General features: G+C 39.4%; 1 long non-coding RNA gene across 1 annotated transcript; it reads right to left on the reverse strand.

Moving 5' to 3' along the window:
- Nucleotides 1-12,998: 12,998 nt before the first annotated feature.
- On the reverse strand, nucleotides 12,999-27,940 carry LOC117133407. The gene is made up of 2 exons (XR_004457186.1): nucleotides 16,366-27,940; nucleotides 12,999-16,250 (listed from the first exon to the last, which is right to left on the reverse strand). It is a non-coding gene; the product is annotated as an uncharacterized LOC117133407 (long non-coding RNA).
- Nucleotides 27,941-27,998: the final 58 nt, after the last annotated feature.

The following is a 27,998-nucleotide window of genomic DNA, read 5'->3' on the forward strand; positions in this document are numbered from 1 at the left end:
CAGATACTTGTTTGAAAGTCCTTGCATCCTGTGATCGATACCCCTAAGGTAAAGCCTACACTTTTATTTATGCTAAAAAATAAAGTTGGTAGAGGGGAATGTCAGACAAGATTTGCTATGTTGTTGGTTAGATGAATTTGGTTGCTGAGCTAGGATATGGTATAATGTGCTTTTGTGATTAGGACTTTTTAGATGTGGATTGCAATATTGTAGAGGTGATGATTCTAAGTTTTAAATCATGTGAGTCCCTGCTGTTTTCAAACTTCTTTCAGAGAGACTACATGTTTGTATTGCTTGAGGACAAGCAAAATGGTAAGTCTGGGGGAGTTGATAGACCATGGATTTGACCCACTTTTATCTATGGTTTATAAGTGTTTTAACTACTAATTATTATATTATAGAGTCTATTTAGATTATTTATAGGATCATGAGTGATTTTGGAGATATTTGGAGCAAGCACCCGAGATGGCCATCGAGCTCGACCATCGGTCGATATTGAAGAAGAATAATCTATCGATGTTTTTTTTTTTTTGTAACACAATCTATCGATGTTCATATGTTGACATCGATCACCAGCGAAGCGCGCAGAAAGCCTGTTTGGTCACAGCCGACTTGAAGCCCAAGTCTTCACCAAATTACAGGATTATCCTTGACGAGTTTAAACCTAATTATATAAACTTTCCCACCATGTTAGAGGCAGAGTGTATGTTTCTGTGTTTTCGTTTTATTGTTTTCACAGCAAAGTTTTCTAGGATTTTGATATATTGGAGAGAAGATCCAAAGTTATAATTTGTGATTGGAACTCTGATATCATTCAAATTACCCTAAGTAGTGAATTACTCTCTCAAATAAGAGGTTCAGTTGCAGTACTTAGGGATCGAATCCACAAGGAGCTAGGGAACCTATTAAATCTAGTCAGGTTATTAATTCTAGGTGTTTGTTGTTTTATGGTTTAAAAGTAAATAGCAATCCTAATTGAGCAGGTCTATAGCTCGACTAACAAGATGATTGGGCGTGTAACTTTATTGGAAGATATTAGATGCAGGTTTTATATTCAAGTATTAGAGATTATAATCCTATAGATGCTTAACAGTTGCATGCATGATATATTAGAGCTCAACTCCTTAATCACAGTGATCAGCGATGGCATTCTTTTACTGGTTAACTAACTAGATCTTGGATCTCAACTATCGTCTTTTGATCACAAGAAAGTGTCGATCGATGATCCTATATGGATATCGATCGATACACCTTTCACAATATCGATCGACTGTCAGAAGACAATATTGATCGATAGCTTCTAGCTAAGCCCTAGGAACGGGTTGATAATGCTCACTAGTCTCCTAGATCAGCAATTAGCTATCTCTAGCAGTCCTAGCATGACAGATTAGATTCAAGACAGGATGATCAAGGATGTTTGAGACATGCAAATTCCTAGGTTCATGTTTTAGTTAGCAAGGTTAAAACAAGCATTAAGAACAATCAGTCAATGAATATCACAACTCAGCAAATCTATAGATGGGGCTAATCCCTCTAACCTATTTGAACCCTGATTCTAACAAGTAAACTACTTAAACATAGCTAAGCAATTCATGACACAAAATATAGATAAAAACTGCATAGAATAGAATAGATGAATCAATGGAGTTCCAATCACAAATCTCTCTATGATTTTCTCTCCTAAAACTCTCTCCCTCTCTTGCTGAAAGTAAGAATACAATGGTGGCTGAAAGCTCTCCTTGCCTCCTAACAATTAGGCAAGTATATAACTATTAGGTTAAAAATTCGTCGGGGTAATCTTGTAATTTGGTGAAGCCTTGGGTTTAAAGTCGGCTGGAACCAAGTCGCGCATCTCGCGTCTCGACATTGATCGATGGTACATGATGTACATCAATCGATCATAATCTTCAATCGTCGAGGCTTCTTTTCTGTATTGATCGACGGCACTGGATGTGCATCGAACGATTGCTTCTTCTTAGTATCGACCTCTAATGTTTAGCTCGGATGAAATCTCTTTAAAGCTCCTAAATGCTCCATAACCATCACTTTACTCCAAGATACTCCTGAACCTGAAAACATACCTAATATGATAGAATATATAATATATAGATAGTAAAACACTTATATACCATGGATGAAAATGGGTCAAATCCATGGCATATCAACTCCCCCAGACTTACCCTTTTGCTTGTCCTCAAGCAAAACAAACCACATCTAAAAAGTCCACAAATTTAAAACATAGAAATCATCACCTCTACAATTTCGCAAACCACATCTAAAAAGTCCTAATTACAAAAGCATATTATGCAATATCCTAGCTTAGCAACCAAATTCAGTTAGTCTACAACTCAGCAAATCCTGTCTGACATTCCCCTCTACTAACCTAATTTTTTAGCATAAATATAAAAGTGCATGCTTTACCTTGGGAGTATCGATCACAGGATGCAAGGATTTTCAGACAAGTATCTGGAACTGCAGGAAAAAGTTAGTTCCTATTTTCTCTCTCCCTAATTTCTCTCTTGAGTCAAAGTCTGCTTTCATTGCAGGATCAGTGACCAAGATTGGACAGGCTTCCATGAATCAAGACTTAATGGTGGTTGCCACCAAGCCCTGTTCACTTCTGTTTGACCTATATCCAAGAATTCTTTGTGAAACGAGCCTTGAAGATTGCCGCCTCCAAGTCCCGTTCGAATTCTTTTATTGGAATCTTTATGAATCAAGCCTTAATGGTTTTAGCCACCAAGTCTTATTCAGACTCCTCCTAACTAGATCCTAAGTCTTAATTAAGTAATAAATTTCAGATATTTTGTTTTTTGATAATATCACTAACTACTCTAGGGTCAAAATAGAGAGAGGAAATGTGATAAATGAATCTACACAAGACGTTACCATCCAGACTTGTCTGAAGAATCCGATCCCATGTATACCAAGCCCCAAAACAAGCGATTATGTCAAGTTTAGTGTTGGAGGTCAGCTTTGGTTCCTTCAAAGTCAAGGCAAGTGTGTATAGTTGACAGGTTGATCCACATTAGCATCTTTAGTACTATCTGCAATCAGTAAATCTAGAATGGTGCTAAAGAGTGGTTAAACATTCAAGTATAAATCAATAAAAAGATCATAATCCCTTTCACATAGCTAAGCATAACTTTATTAAAATCCTTTTATAAGAATTAGAATAAATAATATTAGTAAACCTCCCCCTGACTTAAATTACATTGTCCTAGTGTACCACAGACGGAGTTATGGTGGAAATAAATCATAAGTACTCAATGTAACAAGTTAGGAAGTTAAACCTGACCAGAGTAGGAATCGATCGATGTGCATCGGTATGCATCAATCGTCGTATGTGATTGTAGGCCGATCGATGTCGACGTCTCGTCCATGGTCGATATGTTGGTAATCATCCTACTTGGGTCTTGCAATAAATCTGAAAGAATGAAAACGAAAGTAAATACTAATAACTAAGAAGACCAATTAAAAAGACCTAATAGTGGGTTGCCTCCCACTCAGGGCTTTGTTATAGTCATTTAGCTTGACTGTGGAGGTGTGTGGCTAGTTGGTGGAAAGACAACTACTTGTTGGGAAACAAGCATCCACCTCATCTCTGCACATTCTAGACAAGGCTGCAATGAAACTTCTTGTGGCCTCATCATTTCTGGTCAATCTCTCATCCATCTTCTGTATTGCATTTGAGATGTTCTTTAGCCTTTCTAGGATGTTTTCAATGCTAAACTGATGCCATCCTATCTTTTTCGTAGGCGTATGCTGATAGCTCGTCCAGGTCCTCATGCATTGAGTCCATTTTGTTTTGTATCAGCTGCTCGTCGTCTGGTGTAGACGTGGTATCGATCGACGCGACCAAGTGTTTATCGGTCGATGCTGGTGCCTTACTGTCGATCGATTTGGAGCGTTTTCTGTTGATCGATGCTGATATCTGGTGTTGAGATGTGAGTTACCTCTAATTGGCTTTTACTTCCTTCTGTAACCATTCTGCTTGGCTAACTAGTCCACCGAGTCTGACGTCGAATAGAAAGTAGATGTCATCACACCGCTTCTCAAGTTGTTCATCCATGGTGTCTATAGCTGTGTAAAGCTTTGATGTGATCTGATCAACTTCTGCTGCTGTGTAGGGAATATATTCTGTAGGTTTCTTGCCCTCGAGCGATGCCCTGCGGAATGATACCACTAAAATTACCCTAAGGAGTGAATTACTCTCTCAAATAAGAGGTTCAGTTGCAGTACTTAGGGTTTGAATCCACAAAGAGCTAGGGAACCTATTAAATCAAGTAAGGTTATTAATTCTAGGTGTTTGTTGTTTTATTGTTTAAAAGTAAATAGCAATCCTCATTGAGCAAGTCTATTGCTCGACTAACAAGATTATTAGGGGTGTAACTTTATTGAAAGATATTAGATGCAGAGTTTCTATTCAGGTGTTAGAGATTATAATCCTATAGATGCCTAACAGTTGCATGCATGATATATTAGTGCTCAACACCTTAATCACATTGATCAGCAATGGCAATGTTTCACTGCTTAACTAACTAGATCTTGGATCTCAACTGTCGTCTTTTGATCACAAGAAAATGTCGATTGATGATCTTATATGGATATCGATCGATACACCTTTCGGAATATCGATCGATTGTCAGAAGACAATATTGATCGATAGCTTCTAGCTAAGTCTTTGGCGCAGGTTGATAATGCTCACTAGTCTCCTAGATCAGTGGTTAGCTCTCTCTAGCAGTCCTAGCATGAGAAATTAGATTCAGGACATGATGATCAAGGATGCTTGACACATGCAAATTCCTAGGTTCATGTTCTAGTTAGCAAGGCTAAAACAAGCATTAAGAACAATCAATCAATGAATATCACAACTCAGCAAATCTATAGTTGGGGCTAATCCCTCTAACCTATTTGAACCCTGAATCAAACAAGTAAACTACTCAGACATAGCTAAGCAATTCATGACACAAAATATAGATAAAAACTGTATAGAATAGAATAGATGAATCAATGGAGTTCCAATCACAAATCTCTCTATGATTTTCTCTCCTAAAAAACTCTCTCTGTCTCTTGCTGAAAGTAAGAATACAATGGTGGCTAAAGCTCTCCTCTTTTTTGCCTCCAAACACTTAGGCAAGTATATAACTATTAGGTTAAAAACTCGTCAGGGGTAATCTTGTAATTTGGTGAAGCCTTGGGTTTAAAGTCGGTTGGAACCAAGTCACGCATCTCGCGTATCGACATCGATCGATGGTACTTGATGCACATCGATCGATTGCTTCTTCTTTGTATCGACCTCTAATGGTCAGCTCGGATGAAATCTCTTTTAAGCTCCTAAATGCCCTATAATCATCACTTTACTCCAAGATACTTCTGAACCTGAAAACATACATAATAGGATAGAATATATAATATATAGATGGTAAAACACTTATATACCATGGATGAAAATGGGTCAAATTCATGGTATATCAACTCCCCCACACTTACCCTTTTGCTTGTCGTCAAGCAAAACAAACATTGAATCTCTCTAAAACCGGTATGAAAACAGCAGGTACTCACAGATTTAACACATAGAAATCATCACCTCTACAATGTCGCAAACCACATATAAAAAGTCCTAATCACAAAAGCACATTATGCAATATCCTAGCTTAACAACCAAATTCAACTAGTCTACAACTCAGCAAATCCTGTCTGATATTCCCCTCAACTAACCTCATTTATAGCATAAATATAAAAATGCATGCTTTACCTTGGGAGTGTCGATCACATGATGCAAGGATTTTCAGACAAATATCTGGAACTGCAGGTAAAAGTTAGTTCCTAATTTCTCTCTCTCTAATTTTTCTCTTGAGTCAAAGTCTACTTCCATTGCAGGATCAGGGACCAAGATTGGACAGGGTTCCATAAATCAAGACTTATATGGTGGTTGCCACTAGAGATGTCAAGCTAACCAGTGGCCCGCGGGTCCAGCCCATATAGGCCCATCACGGCGCGGGTCTGGACACCGAAATAATGTCCATCAAATTGCGGGTTTAGCGGGTCCAACCCATGCGGTTTGCGGGTGAGCAAATTGAACCCGTACTGGGTCTGCGGGTTTGCGGGTTGTCCGCGCAAAGTGAACCATCCCTTCTCTTCAATCGACTTTCATTCAGTGTTTCTCATCGATTCCTGTCTGAAATCACCTTCCAATTCCATTATTTTTTTGATGTGAGCTCTTGCATGTGCATTCTTGAGTAGAGAAAAGGGATGAAGACGATTTATGTTCTTCAATGGAGAGAGAAATATGCAAAAAGTGGCTATTAGAGTATAGAATCGTTAATCAAATTGTTGGTTTAGTGATTGGTTTAGTCTGGTTTAGTATTCGATGTTAACCAGTACATAAGCTCACTATATAAACCTCATTGTAACGACTTTTATCATTTTATCCAAAATAGAAAGTTTGTTATGACTTCATCTTCTTCCTCGCTTCTTGAACTCTAACAGTGGCCAATGGAGAATTCTGATGCGGTTCTGTTAATTGTCTCGTCATTAACGCTTGCGTTTTTTTAAGAGATTCAAAGAAAAATATTTGGAGTTTAAGAATCTGTACGAGGGTTGGAATGAAATAACAGGTGAATGAAAGTCTTTGTGTATTCTTGGAGAAAACTCTAATTACGTGTGTTTGATTTTGTGACATGTCTAGTGCTAATACTCGTTTTTGATAACTATTGTTGAAATTGATACTTTGTCTCTAAATCTCTTACAAAATTTGTGTCTGTTTTTGTATGCTTGCTTCATAAACTTAATACATTCTCGCCAGAGCCGTCGAAAGGTAACTATCACTCGGTTTCAGTTCTGTTTTTTCTTCTTTCTTAACAGAAGCCACAAGGAGAATAAACACTTGCACTTCTTTCTTATGAGTTAAATAAACATATGCGTTAAATAAACATGTGCGATTCTTGAACTCTAACATGGTATTAGAGCCAGGTTATTCCGCCGAGTTTCGAGCCAAATCACGACGTTAAGCTTCGACAATGGTGATCGCGCGAAGATCTACTCGTCACGGAGCTAGACAGGCTTCATCGGCGACTCGTCGAGCTTCTATTCCGAAATCGTCAGCTCGGTCGTCTCCTGAACCTCCGATCGTCGCAGCGATTCACCCGACAGCATTCACTTACCGTATTACCTTACCAATAGCGATAATCCAGGTCTTTCTATCATTTCTGAGGAGTTAGATGGATCAAACTTTGATAACTGGAGTATTGCTATGAAAATTGCTTTAGATGCTAAGAATAAAATGTCATTCATTGATGGATCCATTGTGAGACCACCTGAAGCGCATCCTCAATACCGTATCTGGTCACGATGTAATTCTATGGTCAAGTCTTGGATTCTTAATACAGTTTCTAAGCAGATCTACAAGAGCATTCTTCGTTTCAACGATGCTGAGGAGATATGGAAAGATCTGACAACTCGTTTCCATATCACAAACCTTCCGAGATCATATCAACTCTCTCAACAAATATGGTCTTTACAGCAAGGCTCAATGGATCTTGCTACATACTACACGAGTCTGAAGACTCTTTGGGATGAGCTTGATGGGGCTAATTGTGTAACTACTTGTAGAAACTGTGATTGTTGCAAAGCTACGGACGCTAAGGCAGAGCATGCTAAGATCATTAAGTTCTTGGCTGGATTGAATGAGTCTTATTCTGTGATCCGCAGTCAGATCATTATGAAGAAGAACATTCCGGAGCTTTCAGAGATCTATAATCTTCTTGATCAGGACTTTAATCAGCGGAACATTAGTCCTCTTCAGAATGCTACTGCGTTTCAGGTATCAGCTCCTGCTCCACCAATAATTAATGCTGCTCAGTCTGTAGTCCCTGCGAAAAATAACAGGCCAGTTTGTGCACACTGTGGCTACAATGGTCATACTGTGGATACTTGCTACAAAATCCATGGTTACCCTACTGGTTTTAAACACAAAGTGAAACAACAGGCAGACAAGAATATCTCCAACAACAAACCTAATGGTTATGTGAAACCAATGGTTGCTCAAGTGGGATTTGTTGACTCTGTGTCTAATGTTGTTAATAATCTCACCAAACACCAGATAGAAGGAGTCATTGCCTACTTCAACTCTCAATTGAAGACTCAGCCGGCTCAAGTTAACTGCATTGCTACAACTTCAGGAGGAACGATCACAGCTTTGCCTGGTATGGCTTTTTCCTCCTCTACATTGTGTTTTGTGGGTATGTTGAGAGCAAGAAGAAACGCTCTGAACTCTGGATCATGGATTATCGACAGTGGGGCTACACATCATGTTGCTCATGACAAAGAGCTCTTTGTTAGTCTCACTGATAATATTGATACATCTGTGACCTTACCAACCGGTTTAGGAGTTAAGATTGCAGGCATTGGGACAATCCGTCTTACTGACTCTATGCTATTACAGAATGTTCTGTATCTTCCCGACTTTAGACTTAATCTGTTGAGTGTAAGCCAGCTCACAAAAGATTTGGGATACAGAGTTAGCTTTGATCCTGATTCTTGTCTGATACAGGATCATATCAAGGGATTGATGATTGGGAAGGGTGAGCAAATCTCAAACTTGTACGTGATGGACACAGTGGATATGGAGGGAATAGCTACTCTATAACAACCATTTGCTTTATGTGCTAATGTTGTTATTGATGCTCATTTGTGGCACAATCGTTTAGGCCATCCATCTATGTTAAAAACAAACTCTATCATTGATGTTCTTGGTCTGAAACAAAGAAATAAAGAAGAATTTCACTGTCCTATTTGTCCACTTGCTAAACAGAAACGTCTTCCTTATCAGCCTAAAAACCATCTCAGTAACAATGCGTTTGATCTACTACACATTTATACATGGGGGCCTTTCTCTGTTTCAACTGTCGAAGGATATCGTTACTTCCTCACAATTGTTGATGATCACACGAGAGTGACATGGGTTTATCTTCTCAGAACAAAAGGTGAGGTTTTGACAGTGGTTCCGGAGTTTATTCAGATGGTTTAGACTCAGTACAAGGCAGTGGTGAAAGCAGTAAGGTCAGATAATGCTCCAGAATTAAGATTTGTGGAGTTCTATAAGAAGAAAGACATTGTTTCTTATCATTCATGTCCTGAGACACCAGAGCAAAACTCTGTGGTGGAGAGGAAACATCAACACATTATGAATGTTGCGCGTGCTTTGATGTTTCAGTCTCAGGTAGACATGGAGTTTTGGGGGGACTATGTGCTTACTGCCGTGTTCATTATCAATAGACTACGTTCACCACTTCTTAAAGACAAGTGCCCTTATGAGCTTCTTACTTCTAAGAAGGTTGATTATGATGGACGGAAAGTATTTGGATGTCTGGCTTATTGTTCTACTTCATCAAAGAGTCGGAACAAGTTTCAGCCTCGCTCAAAGCCATGTCTTTTTCTTGGTTATCCTGCAGGCTACAAGGGTTAAAAACTTCTGGATTTGGATTCTCATCAAATTCATATTTCTCGAAATGTGACATTTCATGAAGATATATTCCCTCATGCCAAGGATACTCCAGCTTCTTATGAATACATGTTCTCTTTTACACAAAACGCTTCTACGAGTACTGCTGATTCATCACCTCATGATGATGGTCTACCTGTGACTGAAGCATCTACTTCTTCACCTGAGAAGGTACCATCTGTAACTGATGATCACGTTACTTGTGAAAACAGAGCTCAAGGTAAAAGAGTTTCTAAACTTCCTGCTCATCTTCAGGACTATTATTGTAATGTTGCAGAGAGTGATACTAAAACCCCTTATCCTCTCTCGGCTTACATGTCTTATGATAGTCTATCAGAAGATTACAAAGCTTACATTTGCGCTATAGCTTTGATTCCTGAGCCAACTAGTTTCACTCAAGCCAAAAGATTTGATGAATGGCTACAGGCAATGAATGAAGAACTTATTGCTCTGGAAAGTACTGGTACATGGATTGTATGTTCCTTACCATCAGGAAAACATGCCATCGGATGTAAATGGGTCTATAAGATAAAGATCAATCCGGATGGTACTATTGAAAGATATAAAGCTCGCTTGGTGGCAAAAGGTTATACACAAGAAGAAGGTATTGACTTTGAAGAAACCTTCTCACCAGTGGCCAAGATGACAACTGTTAAGACTCTCCTAGCAGTGGCTGCAGCAAAACAGTGGAGTCTTACTCAGTTAGACATCTCTAACGCCTTCTTAAACGGTGATTTGGATGAGGAGATCTATATGACCTTACCTCCAGGATATACACCAAAGGAGGGGGAAATTTTACCACCAAATGCGGTTTGTAAACTTCAGAAATCACTCTATGGACTGAAGCAAGCGTCTAGACAATGGTTCTTGAAATTTAGTGGGACACTTCTTCAACTTGGCTTTCAGAAATCAAATTCTGATCATACTCTTTTCATTCGCCGCAAAGAAGGGGTCTACACTGCTGTTTTGGTTTACGTTGATGACATAATTATTGCGAGTAATGATGATAATGATGTTACTCAACTGAAAGGAGCGCTCAGTGACGCTTTCAAACTTCGTGATCTTGGTCAGCTCAAGTATTTCCTTGGTCTGGAGATTGCACGATCTAGTAGAGGTATTTCTATGTGTCAAAGGAAATATACTCTGAATCTCTTGGAAGATACAGGTCTTTTGGCATGTAAACCTTCCCTTATACCGATGGATCCTGCTGCTAAGCTCTGTATGCATTCCAAGGAACCTCTTATGGATGATCCAGCAGCTTACAGGAGACTTGTTGGTCGACTAATGTATCTGACTATCACACGGCCGGATATTACCTTCGCTGTGAACAAGCTTTGTCAGTTTACATCAGCTCCTAAGCAGTCACACTATCAAGCTGCTCTCAAAGTTCTGCATTACTTAAAGGGAACCGTTGGTCTTGGACTCTTCTACTCCATTGAATCAGACATGGTACTCAAGGCATTCACCGATGCTGATTGGGCTTCTTGTCTTGATTCAAGAAGATCCACTTCTGGTTATTGTATGTTTCTTGGTAATGCTATGATCTCTTGGAAATCAAAGAAGCAGCAAACTGTTTCTCATTCGTCTGCGGAATCAGAATACAGAGCCATGGATTATGGTTCGCGCGAAGTTATCTGGTTGCGTAATGTCTTGACTGAGCTTGATTCTCCTCAGCGTGGTCCGGTTGCGTTTTATTGTGATTCAACGGCTGCTATCCATATTGCTAGTAACCCGGTTTTTCATGAACGCACCAAACACATTGAGCTAGATTGTCATCAAGTCAGAGAACGTGTGGTTAAAGGATTCATCAAGCTTCTACATGTGAGAACCGTTAATCATATTGCGGATATCTTCACCAAAGCTCTGTTTTCTCCTCAGTTCTATTCCTTGGTGGGCAAGATGGCTTTAAAGTCCATATATTTGCCATCTTGAAGGGGAATATTAGAGTATAGAATCGTTAATCAAATTGTTGGTTTAGTGATTGGTTTAGTCTGGTTTAGTATTCGATGTTAACCAGTACATAAGCTCACTATATAAACCTCATTGTAACGACTTTTATCATTTTATCCAAAATAGAAAGTTTGTTATGACTTCATCTTCTTCCTCGCTTCTTGAACTCTAACAGTGGCCAATGGAGAATTCTGATGCGGTTCTGTTAATTGTCTCGTCATTAACGCTTGCGTTTTTTTAAGAGATTCAAAGAAAAATATTTGGAGTTTAAGAATCTGTACGAGGGTTGGAATGAAATAACAGGTGAATGAAAGTCTTTGTGTATTCTTGGAGAAAACTCTAATTACGTGTGTTTGATTTTGTGACATGTCTAGTGCTAATACTCGTTTTTGATAACTATTGTTGAAATTGATACTTTGTCTCTAAATCTCTTACAAAATTTGTGTCTGTTTTTGTATGCTTGCTTCATAAACTTAATACATTCTCGCCAGAGCCGTCGAAAGGTAACTATCACTCGGTTTCAGTTCTGTTTTTTCTTCTTTCTTAACAGAAGCCACAAGGAGAATAAACACTTGCACTTCTTTCTTATGAGTTAAATAAACATGTGCGCTTCTTACCGATTGACAAAACATATACTTTGTTGCTTGTGTTAAATGTGTGTTTGAGACATTATTATTATTATTAGTAAACGTTTTGTCCAAGAATGTGTTGCTTGTAAACATTAAAGATTGTATTTTGAGACATCATTAGTAGACGTCTTGTTGCCTCTAAACGAGTCTTGAGAGTTGAGACATTATAGCCATGTTCGTCCCGTGAACGCTGCGGCAGCGGCAGCGATCATAATTATCAAAGGAATGTTAAATTTTTTTTGCCTCCGTAAGTTGCGGCGATCACGTTAATGGTGGAAATAAGAGAAACTATGGGAAATTGTGGATCGCTGAATAAAACGGCGGCATGCTCCGTAATTAATTTAAGCCACCAGCGGCATCTTTTGCTCCTCCTCTGTTTTCACCACTGTGATATCTTTCTATTAATTCTCTGTCCTCCGTGTTATTTTCTTGTCGCTGCTGCTGCCGCAGCGTTCAGGAAACGAACAGGGCTTATCACAATTCTAAACGAGTCTTTAGCTGTTGAGCATGTGTCTCTCTCCTCTTTGCAGGTAACCCGCGGGTCAACCCGCAAACAAAGTAAACTAGGTGGGGCGGGCTTGGACAAGACTTCTCTGGCCGCAACCCGCCGCGGGCCAACCCGCACGGTCTGATGCGCTGACGGAACCCCCACGGGTTTGTCCAGGTGGACGCGGGTCAACCCGTCTGACAACTCTAGTTGCCACCAAGCCCTGTTCACTTCTGTTTGACCTATATCGAAGAATTCTTTATGAACCGAGCCTTGAAGATTGCCGCCTCCAAGTCTCGTTCGAATTCTTTTATTGGAATCTTTATGAATTAAGCCTTAATGGTTTTAGCCACCAAGTCCTGTTCAGACTCCTCCGAACTAGATCCTAAGTCTTAATTAAGTAATAAATTTTCGATATTTTTTTTTTGATAATATCACTAACTATTCTAGGGTCGAAATAGAGAGAGGAAATGTGATAAATGAATCTACACAAGGCGTTACCTTCCAGACTTGTGTGAAGAATCCGATCCCATGTATACCAAGCCCCAAAACAAGCGATTATGTCAGGTTTAGTGTTGAACGTCAGCTTTGGTTCCTTCAAACAATCAAGGCAAGTGTGTATAGTTGACATGTTGATCCACTTAAGCACCTTTAGTACTATCTGCAATCAGTAAATCTAGAATGGTGCTAAAGAGTGGTTAGACATTCAAGTATAAATCAATAATAAGATCATAGTCCCTTTCACATAGCTAAGCATAACTTTATTAAAATCCTTTTATAAGAATCAGAATAATTAATATCAGTAAACCTCTCCCAGACTTAAATTATACTGTTTGATTGTAACACAGTCGGAGTTATGGTGGAAATAAATCATAAGTACTCAATGTAACAAGTTAGGAAGATAAACCTGACTGGCGTAGGAATCAATCGATGTGCATCGGTATGCATCGATCGTCGTATGTGATTGTAGGTCGATCGATGTCGATGTTGATGTCTCGTCCACGGTCGATATGTTGGTAATCATCCTACTTGGGTCTTGCAATAAATCTGAAAGAATGAAAACGAAAGTAAATACAAGTAACTAAGAAAACCAATTAAAATTACCTAATAGTGGGTTGCCTCCCACTCAGCGCTTTGTTATAGTCATTTAGCTTGACTGTGGAGGTGTGTGGCTAGTTGGTGGAAAGACAACAACTTGATGGGAAACAAGCATCCACCTCATCTCTGCACATTCTGGACAAGGCTGCAATGAAACTTCTTGTGGCCTCATTATTTCTGGTCCATCTCTCATCCATCTTCTGTATTGCATTTGAGATGTTATGTAGCCTTTATAGGATGTTTTCAATGCTAAACTGATGCAATCCTATCTTTTCGTAGGCGTATGCTGATAGCTCGTTCAGTTCCTAATGCATTGACTCTATTTTGTTTTGTATCAGCTGCTCGTCGTCTCGTGTAGACGTGGTATCCATCGATGCAACTAAGTGTTTATCAGTAGATGCTGGTGCCTTACTGTTGATCGATGTTGATATCTGGTGTTGAGATGCGAGTTGCCTCTGAATGGCTTTGACTTCCTTCTGTAACCAGTCAGCTTGGCTATCCAGTCCACCGAGTCTGACGTCGAATAGAAAGTAGATGTCATCACTCCGCTTCTCAAGTCGTTCCTCCATTGTGTCTATAGCTGTGTAAAGCTTTGATGTGATTTGATCAACTTCTGCTGCTGTGTAGGGAAGATGTTCTGTAGGTTTCTTGCCGTCGAGCGATGCCCTGCGGAATGATACCACTCAAATTACCCTAAGGAGAGAATTACTCTCTCAAATAAGAGGTTCAGTTGCAGTACTTAGGGATCAAATCCACAAATAGCTAAGGAACCTATTAAATCTAGTAAGGTTATTAATTCTAGGTTTTTGTTGCTTTATAGTTTAAAAGTAAATAGCAATCCTCATTAAGCAAGTCTATTGCTCGACTAACAAGATGATTGGGGGTGTAACTTCATTGGAAGATATTAGATGCAGGGTTTCTATAAACGTGTTAGAGATTATAATCCCATAGATGCCTAACAGTTGCATGCATGATATATTAGAGCTCAACTCCTTAATCACAGTTATCAGCAATGATAATGTTTCACTGGTTAACTAACTAGATCTTGGATCTCAACTGTCGTCTTTAGATCACAAGAAAATGTAGATCGATGATCTTATACAGATATCGATCGATACACCTTTTCCAATATCGATCGATTGTCAGAAGACAATATCGATCGATAGCTTCTAGCTAAGTCCTAGGCGCGGGTTGATAATGCTCACTAGTCTCCTAGATCAGCGGTTAGCTCTCTCTAGCAGTCCTAGCATGAGAAATTAGATTCAGGACATGATGATCAAGGATGCTTGACACATGCAAATTCCTAGGTTCTTGTTCTAGTTAGCAAGGCTAAAACAAGCATTAAGAACAATCAATCAATGAATATCACAACTCAGCAAACCTATTTGAACCCTGAATCAAACAAGTAAACTACTCAGACATAGCTAAGAAATTCATGACACAAAATATAGATAAAAACTGTATAGAATAGAATTGATGAATCAATGGAGTTCCAATCACAAATCTCTCTATGATTTTCTCTCCTATAAAACTCTCTCTATCTCTTGCTGAAAGTAAGAATACAATGGTGGCTAAAGCTCTCCTCTTTTTTGCCTCCAAACACTTAGGCAAGTATATAACTATTGGGTTAAAAACTCGTCAAGGGTAATCTTGTAATTTTTTGAAGCCTTGGGTTTAAAGTCGGCTGGAACCAAGTCGCGCATCTCGCGTATCGACATCGATCGATGGTACAGGATGCACATCGATCGATTGCTTCTTCTTCGTATCGACCTCTAATGGTCAGCTCGGATGAAAACTCTTTTAAGCTACTAAATGTCCCATAATCATCACTTTACTCCAAGATACTTCTGAACCTGAAAACATACCTAATAGGATAGAATATATAATATATAGATAGTAAAACACTTATATACCATGGATGAAAATGGGTCAAATCCATGGTATATCAACTCCCCCACACTTACCCTTTTGCTTGTCGTCAAGCAAAACAAACATGCAATCTCTCTAAAACCGGTATGAAAACAGCAGGTACTCACAGATTTAACACATAAAAATCATCACCTCTACAATGTCGCAAACCACATCTAAAGAGTCCTAATCACAAAAGCATATTATGCAATATCCTAACTTAACAACCAAATTCAACTAGTCTACAACTCAGCAAATCATGTCTGACATTTCCCTCTACTAACCTCATTTCTTAGCATAAATATAAAAGTGCATGCTTTACCTTGGGAGTGTCGATCACATGATGCAAGGATTTTCAGACAAGTATCTGGAACTGCAGGTAAAAGTTAGTTCCTAATTTTTCTCTCTCTAATTTCTCTCTTGAGTCAAAGTCTGCTTCCATTGCAGGATCAGTGACCAAGATTGGACAGGGTTCCATAAATCAAGACTTAATGGTGGTTGCCACCAAGCCCTACTCACTTCTGTTTGACCTATATCGAAGAATTCTTTGTGAAGCGAGCCATGAAGATTGCCGCCTCCAAGTCTCGTTCGAATTCTTTTATTGGAATATTTATGAATGATGCCTTAATGGTTTTAGCCACCAAGTCCGGTTCAGACTCTTCCGAACTAGATCCTAAGTCTTAATTAAGTAATAAATTTCCGATATTTTTTTAATATAATATCACTAACTACTCTAGGGTCGAAATAGAGAGAGGAAATGTGATAAATGAATCTACACAAGGCGTTACCTTCCAGACTTGTCTGAAGAATCCGATCCCATGTATACCAAGCCCCAAAACAAGCGATTATGTCAGGTTTAGTGTTGAAGGTCAGCTTTGGTTCCTTCAGATAATCAAGGCAAGTGTGTATAGTTGACATGTTGATCCACTTAAGCATCTTTAGTACTATCTGCAATCAGTAAATCTAGAATGGTGCTAAAGAGTGGTTAGACATTCAAGTATAAATCAATAATAAGATCATAGTCCCTTTCACATAGCTAAGCATAACTTTATTAAAATCCTTTTATAAGAATCAGAATAAGTAATATCAGTAAACATCTCCCAGACTGAAATTACACTATCCGATTGTAACACAGTCAGAGTTATGGTGGAAATAAATCATAAGTACTCAATGTAAAAAGTAGGAAGATAAACCTGACTGGAGTAGGAATCGATCGATGTGCATCGGTATGCATCGATCGTCGTATGTGATTCTAGGTCTATCGATGTCGACGTCTCATCTACGGTGGATATATTGGTAATCATCCTACTTGGGTTTTGCAATAAATCTGAAAGAATGAAAACGAAAGTAAATACTAGTAACTAAGAAAACCAATTAAAATTACCTAATAGTGGGTTGCCTCCCACTCAGCGCTTTGTTATAGTCATTTAGTTTGACTGTGGAGGTGTGTGGCTAGTTGGTGGAAAGACAACTACTTGATGGGAAACAAGCATCCACCTCATCTCTGCACATTCTGGACAAGGCTACAATGAAACTTCTTGTCGCCTCAACATTTCTGGTCCATCTCTCATCCATCTTCTGTATTGCATTTGAGATGTTATGTAGCCTTTCTAGGATGTTTTCAATGCTAAACTGATGCCATCCTATCTTTTCGTAGGCGTATGCTGATAGCTCGTTCAGGTCCTCATGCATTGACTCTATTTTGTTTTGTATCAGCTGCTCGTCCTCTCGTGTAGACGTGGTATCCATCGATGCTACCAAGTGTTTATCGGTCGATGCTGGTGCCTTACTGTCGATCGATGTTGATATCTGGTGTTGAGATGCGAGTTTCCTCTGAATGGTTTTGACTTCCTTCTGTAACCACTCAGCTTGGCTATCCAGTCCCCCGAGTCTGACGTCGAATGGAAAGTAGATGTCATCACACTGCTTCTCAAGTCGTTCCTCCATGGTGTCTATAGCGGTGTAAAGCTTTGATGTGATTTGATCAACTTCTGCTGCTGTGTAGGGAAGATGTTCTGTAGGTTTCTTTCCGTCGAGCGATTCCCTGCGGAATGATACCGCTCAAATTACCCTAAGGAGAGAATTACTCTCTCAAATAAGAGGTTCAGTTGCAGTACTTAGGCATCAAATCCACAAATAGCTAAGGAACCTATTAAATCTAGTAAGGTTATTAATTCTAGGGTTTTTTTTTTGTTTTATGGTTTAAAAGTAAATAGCAATCCTCATTAAGAAAGTCTATTGCTCGACTAACAAGATGATTGGGGGTGTAAATTTATTGGAAGATATTAGATGCAGGGTTTCTATACAGGTGTTAGCGATTATAATCCCATAGATGCCTAACAGTTGCATGCATGATATATTAGAGCTCAACTCCTTAATAACAGTTATCAGCAATGGCAATGTTTCACTGGTTAACTAACTAGATATTGGATCTCAACTGTCGTCTTTAGATCACAAGAAAATGTCGATCGATGATCTTATATTGATATCGATCGATACACCTTTTGCAATATCGATCGATTGTCAGAAGACAATATCGATCGATAGCTTCTAGCTAAGTCCTAGCCGCGGGTTGATAATGCTCACTAGTCTCCTATATCAGCGGTTAGCTCTCTCTAGCAGTCCTAGGATGAGAAATTAGATAGGACATGATGATCAAGGATGCTTGACACATGCAAATTCCTAGGTTCATGTTCTAGTTAGCAAGGCTAAAACAAGCATTAAGAACAATCAATCAATGAATATCACAACTCAGCAAATCTATAGTTGGGACTAATCCCTATAACCTATTTGAACCCTGAATCAAGCAAGTAAACTACTCAGACATAGCTAAGCAATTCATGACACAAAATATAGATAAAAACTGCATAGAATAGAATAGATGAATCAATGGAGTTCCAATCACAAATCTCTCTATGATTTTCTCTCCTTAAAAACTCTCTCTCTCTCTCTCTCTCTCTTGCTGAAAGTAAGAAGACAATTGTGGCTAAAGCTCTCCTCTTTTTTGCCTCCTAACACTTAGGCAAGTATATAACTATTAGGATAAAAATTCGTCAGGGGTAATCTTGTAATTTTGTGAAGCCTTGGGTTTAAAGTCGGCTGGAACCAAGTCGCGCATCTCGCGTATCGACATTGATCGATCGTACAGGATGCACATCAATCGATTGCTTCTTCTTCGTATCGACCTCTAATGGTCAGCTCGGATGAAATCTCTTTTAAGCTCCAAAATGCTCCATAATCATCACTTTAGTCCAAGATACTTCTGAACCTGAAAACATACCTAATACGATAGAATATATAATATGTAGATAGTAACACACTTATATACCATAGATGAAAATGGGTGAAATCCATGGTATATCAACTCCCCCACACTTACCCTTTTGCTTGTCGTCATGGAAAACAAACATGCAGTCTCTCTGAAACAGGTTTGAAAACAGCAGGGACTCACAGATTTAACACATAGAAATCATCACCTCTACAATTTCGCAAAACACATCTAAAAGGTCCTAATCACAAAAGCACATTATGCAATATCCTAGCTTAACAACCAAATTTAACTAGCCTACAACTCATCAAATCATATCTTACATTCCCCTCTACTAACCTCATTTCTTAGCATAAATATAAAAGTCCATGCTTTACCTTGGGAATGTCGATCACATGATGCAAGGATTTTCAGACTAGCATCTGGAAATGCAGGTAAAAGTTAGTTCCTAATTTCTCTCTCTCTAATTTCTCTCTTGAGTCAAAGTCTGCTTCCATTGCAGGATCAGTGACCAAGATTGGACATGCTTCCATGAATCAAAACTTAATGGTGGTTGCCACCAAGCCCTATTCACTTCTGTTTGACCTATATCCAAGAATTCTTTGTGGAGCGAGCCTTGAAGATTGCCGCCTCCAAGTCCCGTTCGAATTCTTTTATTGGAATCTTTATGAATCAAGCCTTAATGGTTTTAGCCACAAAGTCATGTTCAGACTCCTCCGAACTAGATCCTATGTTTTAATTAAGTAATAAATTTCAGATATTTTTTTATTGAGAATATCACTAACTACTCTACGGCCGAAATAGAGAGAGGAAATGTGATAAATGTGTCTACACAAGGCGTTACCTTCAAGACTTGTCTGAAGAATCCGATAGCATGTATACCAACCCCCAAAACAAGGGATTATGTCAGGTTTAGTGTTGAAGGTCAGCTTTGGTTCCTTCAAACAATCAAGGCAAGTGTGTATAGTTGACATGTTGATCCACTTAAGCATCTTTAGTACTATCTGCAATCAGTAAATCTATTGGTGCTAAAGAGTGGTTAGACATTCAAGTATAAATCAATAATAAGATCATAGTCCCTTTCACATACCTAAGCATAACTTTATTAAAATCCTTTTATAAGAATTAGAATAAGTAATATCCGTAAACCTCTCCTAGACTTAAATTACACTGTCCGATGGTAACACAGTCGGAGTTATGATGGAAATAAATCATAAGTATTCAATGTAACAAGTTAGGAAGATAAACCTGACTGGAGTAGGAATCGATCGATGTGCATCGGTATGCATCGATCGTCGTATGTGATTGTAAGTCGATCGAAGTCGACGTCTCGTCCACGGTCGATATGTTGGTAATCATCCTACTTGGGTCTTGCAATGAATCTGAAAGAATGAAAACGAAAGTAAATACTAGTAAGAAAGAAAACAAATTAAAATTAACTAATAGTGGGTTGCCTCCCACTCAGCGCTTTGTTATAGTCATTTAGATTGACTGTGGAGGTGTGTGGCTAGTTGGTGGAAAGACAGCTACTTGTTGGGAAACAACCATCCACCTCATCTCTGCACATTCTGGACAAGGCTGCAATGAAACTTCTTGTGGCCTCAACGTTTCTGGTCCATCTCTCTTCCATTTTCTCTATTGCAGTTGAGATGTTCTGTAGCCTTTCTAGGATGTTTTCAATGCTGAATTGGGTCCATCCTATCTTGTCATAGGCGTATTCTGATAGCTCGTTCAGTTCCTCATGCATTGACTCCATTTTGTTTTGTATCAGCTGCTTGTCGTCTGGTGTAGACGTGGTATCGATTGATGCAACCAAGTGTTTATCGGTCGATGCTGGTGCTTTACTGTCGATAGATTTGGAGTGTTTTATGTTGATCGATGCTGATATCTGGTGTTGAGACGCGTGTTACCTCTGAATGGCTTTGACTTCCTTCTGTAACCACCCTGCTTGGCTATCCATTCCACCGAGTCTGACATCGAATGGAAAGTAGATGTGTCATCACACTGCTTCTCAAGTCATTCCTCCATGGTGTCTATAGCTGTGTAAAGCTTTGATGTGATCTGATGAACTTCAGATGTTGTGTATGCAAGATGTTATGTAGGTTTCTTGCCGTCGAGCGATGCCCTGCGGAACCTATCGATCGATGTTTAACCTTCTTCCTACAAATCATGTTGATCATTAAGCTTACCAATGTCCCTCTGGATATTCATCATCTGTGTAGACAAGGTGTCCAAGTATCGCATGATAGGTGAGGTGAAACGGTCGTGCATATCCTCGTGGGTTTGTAACCTATCTGCCATGGCTGCGAACTTGTTGTTGATCGATGTGATGGTGCAGATATCGATCGATGTGGCTGGTTGTGGATCTTTCTTGCGAATGGTGTTTAAATCTTGCTGTAGCAGATCAATTCTAGTGCTTAACCAGTCCACGTTGTTGTTGAGAGGGTTGTATATGTCGTTAATCCTCGTATTGATGTATGCGATCTCCCATTCATCCTTCTTCTTTGCCAAACTTTCCGGTTCTGCAGGGATCTGGGATGTTTGTGGCTTGACGCCGATCGATGTACCTTTGTTGGCGTCGATCGATGGTTATGTCGTAGCTTCTTTCTCAAGGTTGTGCTGCATACTCTCAATCTCTGTCCTCATCTCTGCCATACTTCTGAAAAGCTCATTGTAACCTATGTCCAAAGGCTGATAAATGTCATCTACCAATGTCTTGAGTTCATCTCCTAGCTTTTCCTGAGCTCCACAAATACCAGTCACCATCTCTTTGATCTCATCCTTGGTGTAGATCTCTAGTGCCAGTTTTGTAGGTGTGAAAGAAGTGGCATGTTCTGGAAGACATATGTGACTCTCTTCAAGTAGTGATGCTCTCTCCAGAATTTTTCTGATGTTGTCCTTGGTAACAGGGATCATCTCACCAGCTACGCTCCTTTCATATCCAGACTCATCTCTATAGACACCATATTCGTCCTTCTGTTCCCATATGAACTTTCTGGCTCCATAGATGTCATAAGCGCGATGTCCAAATTCGTAATGTCTGTCGATCGATGGTGAAGATGCCTTGTCGAGCGACATTGGTGTTACCTTGTAGAATGATGTAGGAGCAACCTTGTCGATCGATGCTTGGCCAACTGGTCGGCATGATTGGTGTGAACCAATATCTGTTGTGTCAGCCCTTGGATATTCGTCTGGAACAGCTGAAATGTTGACTGGAATGCTGCGTTGCTGCATAAACAAGTTGTCTGGTTCATTGGCCAACTGAAGAATCTCTACTATGTCCTCTCTGGATACTTGTAGAATCCTTTCATCCATAGCTCTTGCATGGCCATCTGAATCCCTGAAAATACCAAATTCATCAGGAGTTAAAAAATCGTAATCAATACTCATATTCTTCTTAGTAAATAAAGAAAGTTTATGTTTAGAATGAGAATCGATCGATGTTGATATTGTAGTATCGATCGAAGGTAGACGTTTGTCTGCTGAATCAGGGTTTTTGGATCAAATGCTCCTCCTGGATGTTCCTTCTGATTGGTTAGTGAGAGCATTCATCTCTTCTGCTTCAGTGTCATGATAAGTTATCTAGGGTGTAAAACCCCTTATATAGGTGTTGGTAAACCTACTTGGGATTGAAATATTCCCTTTCTCCTTTTTTAAGGCGGCGACTTTAATATCGATCGATGTACCAGGTGTGGTATCGATCGATGCATAGGATCATTTTGCTGGATGAGATGGGTATCGACCGATGCTGAGTAGACTCTGTCAGTCGATGGTGGAAACGTGTTTTTGAAGGAATGGCTTGAATATCTGTCATCTTGCATAGCAATCTCTATAGCTCTTTCCTTCCAGTAATCCTCATCATACTCCTCAGTAGGATTCTCATTGGATGAATGAATTACAGTCTCTACTGCAAAACTTTCATGGAAACCACTATTTGTCCATCTGCTCCTTCCCTAGGGATGCAACACACTTCTTCCTCTCAAAGTCAGTGTTCTTGGTGCTGCTGCTGTTTGCTAGATTTTCTATCAGTCTCACAGCTTCCACCGGATTTCTGGTGTTGAATTTTCCCTCGCTAGCTATATCAAGAGCCATCTGATACCTTAAGGCGATACCTCTGAAGAAAGTGCTCAGCAGTTGCACTTCGTTGAATTTGTGGTGTGGACAGTCTCGCTGGAAGAACTTGAATCTGATCCACGCATCTTTGAAAGACTCTCCAGTCTCTTGCGCGAATGTAGCAATTTTGCTCCTCAAGTCTTCAGGGCATGCCTTATAGAAGAAGTTTCGCAAGAAAGCATTCTTGATGTCGGCCCAGGATGTTAGAGATCATGTGGGTAGCTGCTTAAGCCAGTACATCGCTTCTCCAGTCAGAGAATACTTGAAGAGCTTGCACAATAGGTTGTCCTCAGGGAATCCATCCATATGAATAATAGCGATAAGATCATCGAACCTCTCTATATGGTCCATAGGATGCTCGTGCGGTAACCCAGAGTAGGGTATCTGCGACACGAGTGTGTAGTACTGAGGCTTCAGCTCAAAATTCTGCTTCTGAATCTCTGGGAGTCGAATAGCTGATCTGTTGGCGTAGTACTCATCTGGACTATTGTAGTCAGCCAGTGCCCTTGGTCGAGCAGCCTCTTCTACATCTTTAGCAGCTCCTGTAGCATCAGTATCAGAGATTACATTCCCCTGAGCGTCTAGTTTCTGACCTGTTGCATTACGCAGATGACCATCCTGGTCATACAGGTTTCCATTCTCGTCCTGTCTGAGAATAACAATCGCAACCATGTTTCGCGACTAATGATCGATCGATGTACGTGGTGTAGTATCGATCGATGTCGACTGAAGTAGATCGGTCGACGATGAAGGTCGGGTGTCGGTCGACGGTTGGATGCAAAAATCAGTCTACGTGAAAGCTGTTGCGTCAATCGATGTGGAACGTTGGTCTTTGCGGATCGTGCGCTCCAAGTGAGTAGGATCTTCTGAGAATAGCAGGTGTTTGTCCTTGTTGCTTCTGGTACTGCTGCGCATGCACCTGAAAAGAAAAGAAAAAATTTTGTGTCAGAATGGGGGTAGAGAAAAAAAATAAGAATCAATAACACTAAATGTAATGGCGATCAAAGCTCCCTGGCAACGGCGCCAAATTTGATACCACTAAAATTACCCTAAGAAGTGAATTACTCTCTCAAATAAGAGGTCCAGTTGCAATACTTAGGGATTGAATCCACAAGGAGCTAGAGAACCTATTAAATCTTGTCAGGTTATTAATTCTAGGTGTTTGTTGTTTTATGGCTTAGAAGTAAATAGCTATCCTAATTGAGCAAGTTTATTGCTCGACTAACAAGATAATTGGGGGTGTAACTTTATTGGAAGATATTAGATGCATGGTTTCTATTCAGGTGTTAGAGATTATAATCCTATAGATGCTTAACAGTTGCATGCATGATATATTAAAGCTCAACTACTTAATCACAGTGATCAGCGATGGCAATCTTTCACTGGTTAACTAACTAGATCTTGGATCTCAACTGTCGTCTTTTGATCACAAGAAACTGTCGATCGGTGATCCTATATGGATATCGATCGATACACCTTTCACAAAATCGATCAATTGTCAGAAGACAATAGCGATCGATAGATTCTAGCTAAGCCCTAGGTGCGGGTTGATAATGCTCACTAGTCTCCTAGATCAGCGGTTAGCTCTCTCTAGCAGTCCTAGCATGACAGATTAGATTCAGGACAGGATGATCAAGGATGCTTGACACATGCAAATTCCTAGGTACATGTTCTAGTTAGCAAGGCTAAAACAAGCATTAAGAACAATCAATCAATGAATATCAGAACTCAGCAAATCTATAGTTGGGGCTAATCTCTCTAACTTATTTGAACCCTGAATCTAACAAGTAAACTACTCATACATAGCTAAGCAATTCATGACACAATAAAAACTGCATAGAATAGAATAGATGAATCAATGGAGTTCCAATCATAAATCTCTCTATGATTTTCTCTCCTAAAACTCTCTCTCTCTTTTGCTGAAATTAAGAATACAGTGGTGGCTAAAAGCTCTCCTTGCCTCCTAACACTTAGGAAAGTATATAACTATTAGGTTAAAAACTCGTTAGGGGTAATCTTGTAATTTGGTGAAATCTTGGCTTTAAAGTCGTCTGGAACCAAGTCGCGCATCTCGCGTCTCGACATCGATCGATGGTATAGGATGTACATCGATCGATCATAATAGTCAATCGTCAAGGCTTCTCTTCTGTATCGATCGACGACACTGGATGTGCATCGAACGATTGCTTCTTCTTCGTATCGACCTCTAATGGTCAGCTCGGATGAAATATCTTTTAAGCTCCTAAATGCTTCATAATAATCACTTTACTCCGAGATACTCCCTAACCTGAAAACATACCAAATAGGATAGAATATAATATATATATATATATATATATGTATATAGTAAAACACATATATACCATGGATGAAAATGGTTCAAATCCATGGTAAATCAAACTCCATTAATATCTATTTACTATTCTAATGAAGTTTCCTAACCTAATTGTTGTTATGAATTGCTTAGCCATGTCTGATTAGTTCCATTGTTAGATTTATGGTTTAAATAGGTTAGGAGGTATTAGCCCCAACTATATATTACTGAGTTGTGGTAATTGTCATTAGGATTGTTCATTAATGCATGTTTCTAGATTAACTACCTAGAACTTGCCCTCGGAATGTTAGATAAAAGCGAGAGCTTCATTCTCAACCTGAAAACATTCTAACTGAGCTAAGTTTCTTGCTATGAGTAAGGCGAGAGCGGATCTAGTGAGCTTAGTAAGTTACCATTCAACCCGCGCATAAAGCTTAACTAGAAGCGCGTCGGTCGATATCATTATTGAATAATCGATCGACGGAGCGAAAGGTGAATCGATCTATATCCCTGTAGGATCATCGATCGACACTTTCTAATTGATCGGCAAACGATAGTTGAGATCATTAGATCTAGTTAATAGACAAGTCCAAACATGCGAAAGCTGATAGACTTGTTGACTAAGTAGTTGAGCTTTACATTATCATGCATGCAACTCATTAGGCATTTGTAGGATTATAATCCCAAGTTTCCTGAATAAAAACCCTAAGTCTAGCTATTTCTTTTTAAGCACCAAATCTTCAACCAATCAATTGAGCAAACATTTGCTTGATAAAAAACTGAAATTTACATTTAAATCATTAAAACATCCTGCTTAACAAATCATATTAGATTTTTTAGGTCCCCTAGCTCCCTGTGAATTCGATCCCTAAGTACAACAACTCGACCTCTTATTTGAGAGAGTATAAATCACTCCTTAGGGTAATTGGAGTGCTATCAAGGTATTACAATGGTGAAGAATGATAAAGACGAAATCATTCCTATGCGAATTGCACTGGACATCAAATGTGTATCAATTATAGGAAGCATAACGCTGCCACCAGAAAAGATCACTTTTCTTTACCCTTCATTGATCAAATGTTGGAAAGATTGATAAATCACCAATATTACTGTTTTCTCGATGGATATTCCAGATTTTTCGAAATCCCTATACATCTTGACGATCACGAAAAGACCACCTTTACATGCCCTTATGGAACATTGCGTACCGTAGAATGCCATTCGATCTTTGTAATGCCCCTGCCACTTTTCATGAAAGTTTTTATGGACGATTTCTCAGTCTATGGATCTAGTTTCAAAAACTGCCTTGATACCCTGTGTAAAGTTTTGGCAAGATATGAAGAAAAGAACCTTGTTCTAAATTGGGAGAAATGCCATTTCATGCTTAACGATGGAATCGTCCTTGGACATAAGTATCTGCTGCCGGTATAGAAGTGGATCGAGCCAAAATTGACGTAATGACCGGTTTACCTGTACCCACAAACGTAAAAGATGTGAGAAGTTTTCTCGGGCATGTCGGATTTTATAGGAGGTTTATACAGGATTTCAGCAAAATTGCCAGACCACTCATAGCCCTCCTATGCAAAGAAGTCAAATTTGACTTCACACCAAAATGCGCAAAAGCTTTTCAAGAAAAAAAGAAAGCCTTAATAACTGCCCCCGTCGTGCAAGCACCTGACTGGAATCTTCCTTTCGGAATTATGTGTGATGCGAGCGATTTCGCTGTAGGAGTAGTTCTACGCCAAAAGACAGACAAAAAGTTACATGATGTTTACTATGTCAGTCGAACTCTCGGTGAGGCACAAAGGATTATGCAACAACAGAAAAATAACTACTTGATGTAGTTTATGCATTTTAAACATTCCACCAATACCTAGTCGGTCCTCGAGTCATTGTTCACACCGACCATGCTGCAATATAGTATTTGATGCAGAAGAAAGACGCGAAACCAAGACTCATGCGGTGGATCCTACTACTCCAGGAATTTTACATAGAGATTAAGGACAAACGAGGAGTAGAGAACGAAGTCGCAGATCACCTTTCCCAAATTCGAGTAGAGGATGATGTCCCTATCGACGATTTCTTACCGACAGAGAATGTTTACCAAACAGATTCATCATTCGTTGGTAACGTATGTCTTACATCTGAGGACTCATCGATCGACACCAGCGATGCTATGTAGATTGACACTTCTGATGATCAAGACCAAGGCACTTTCCCTATAACCATCACTACTGATATAAAAGTCAGTGTAGCCTGCAACACCTTGCATCATGAAGACGATTTTCTCGGAGATAGAAGTTTAAGTCGGGGGGTGCATGCAGTCGAAAGAAGTTTAAGCGATAGACTTTGGTATGCTGATATAGTAAACTATGTAGCTGCTGACGTAGAATCTGAAGAGTTAAAGGGTTATACAAGAAAAAAAAATTGAGAGAAGTTAGGAGATATCACTGGGATGAACCATACCTCTACAAACATTGCTCTGACGGGATATATAGACGTTGTAATAACCCTCACGAGCAGATATAATTTTGGTGAAGAAAATTCTTTAAGATCAGTTTGAAGATTGATCGATCAGAATTTAAATAAAAATCGACACGGTGAATTAATCTCGACGGGGCTGTCTTTTGGTCGAAAAACCATCTCTTGATGGTTCTGGTCAAGTGTTAATTATTATTGTCGATTTTTATTCATGCTGGGCGAGTTTATTCAGAGCAGGACGAGAT

Source organism: Brassica rapa, chromosome A01, assembly GCF_000309985.2.
Source record: "Brassica rapa cultivar Chiifu-401-42 chromosome A01, CAAS_Brap_v3.01, whole genome shotgun sequence".
Classification (NCBI taxonomy): Eukaryota; Viridiplantae; Streptophyta; class Magnoliopsida; order Brassicales; family Brassicaceae; genus Brassica; species Brassica rapa.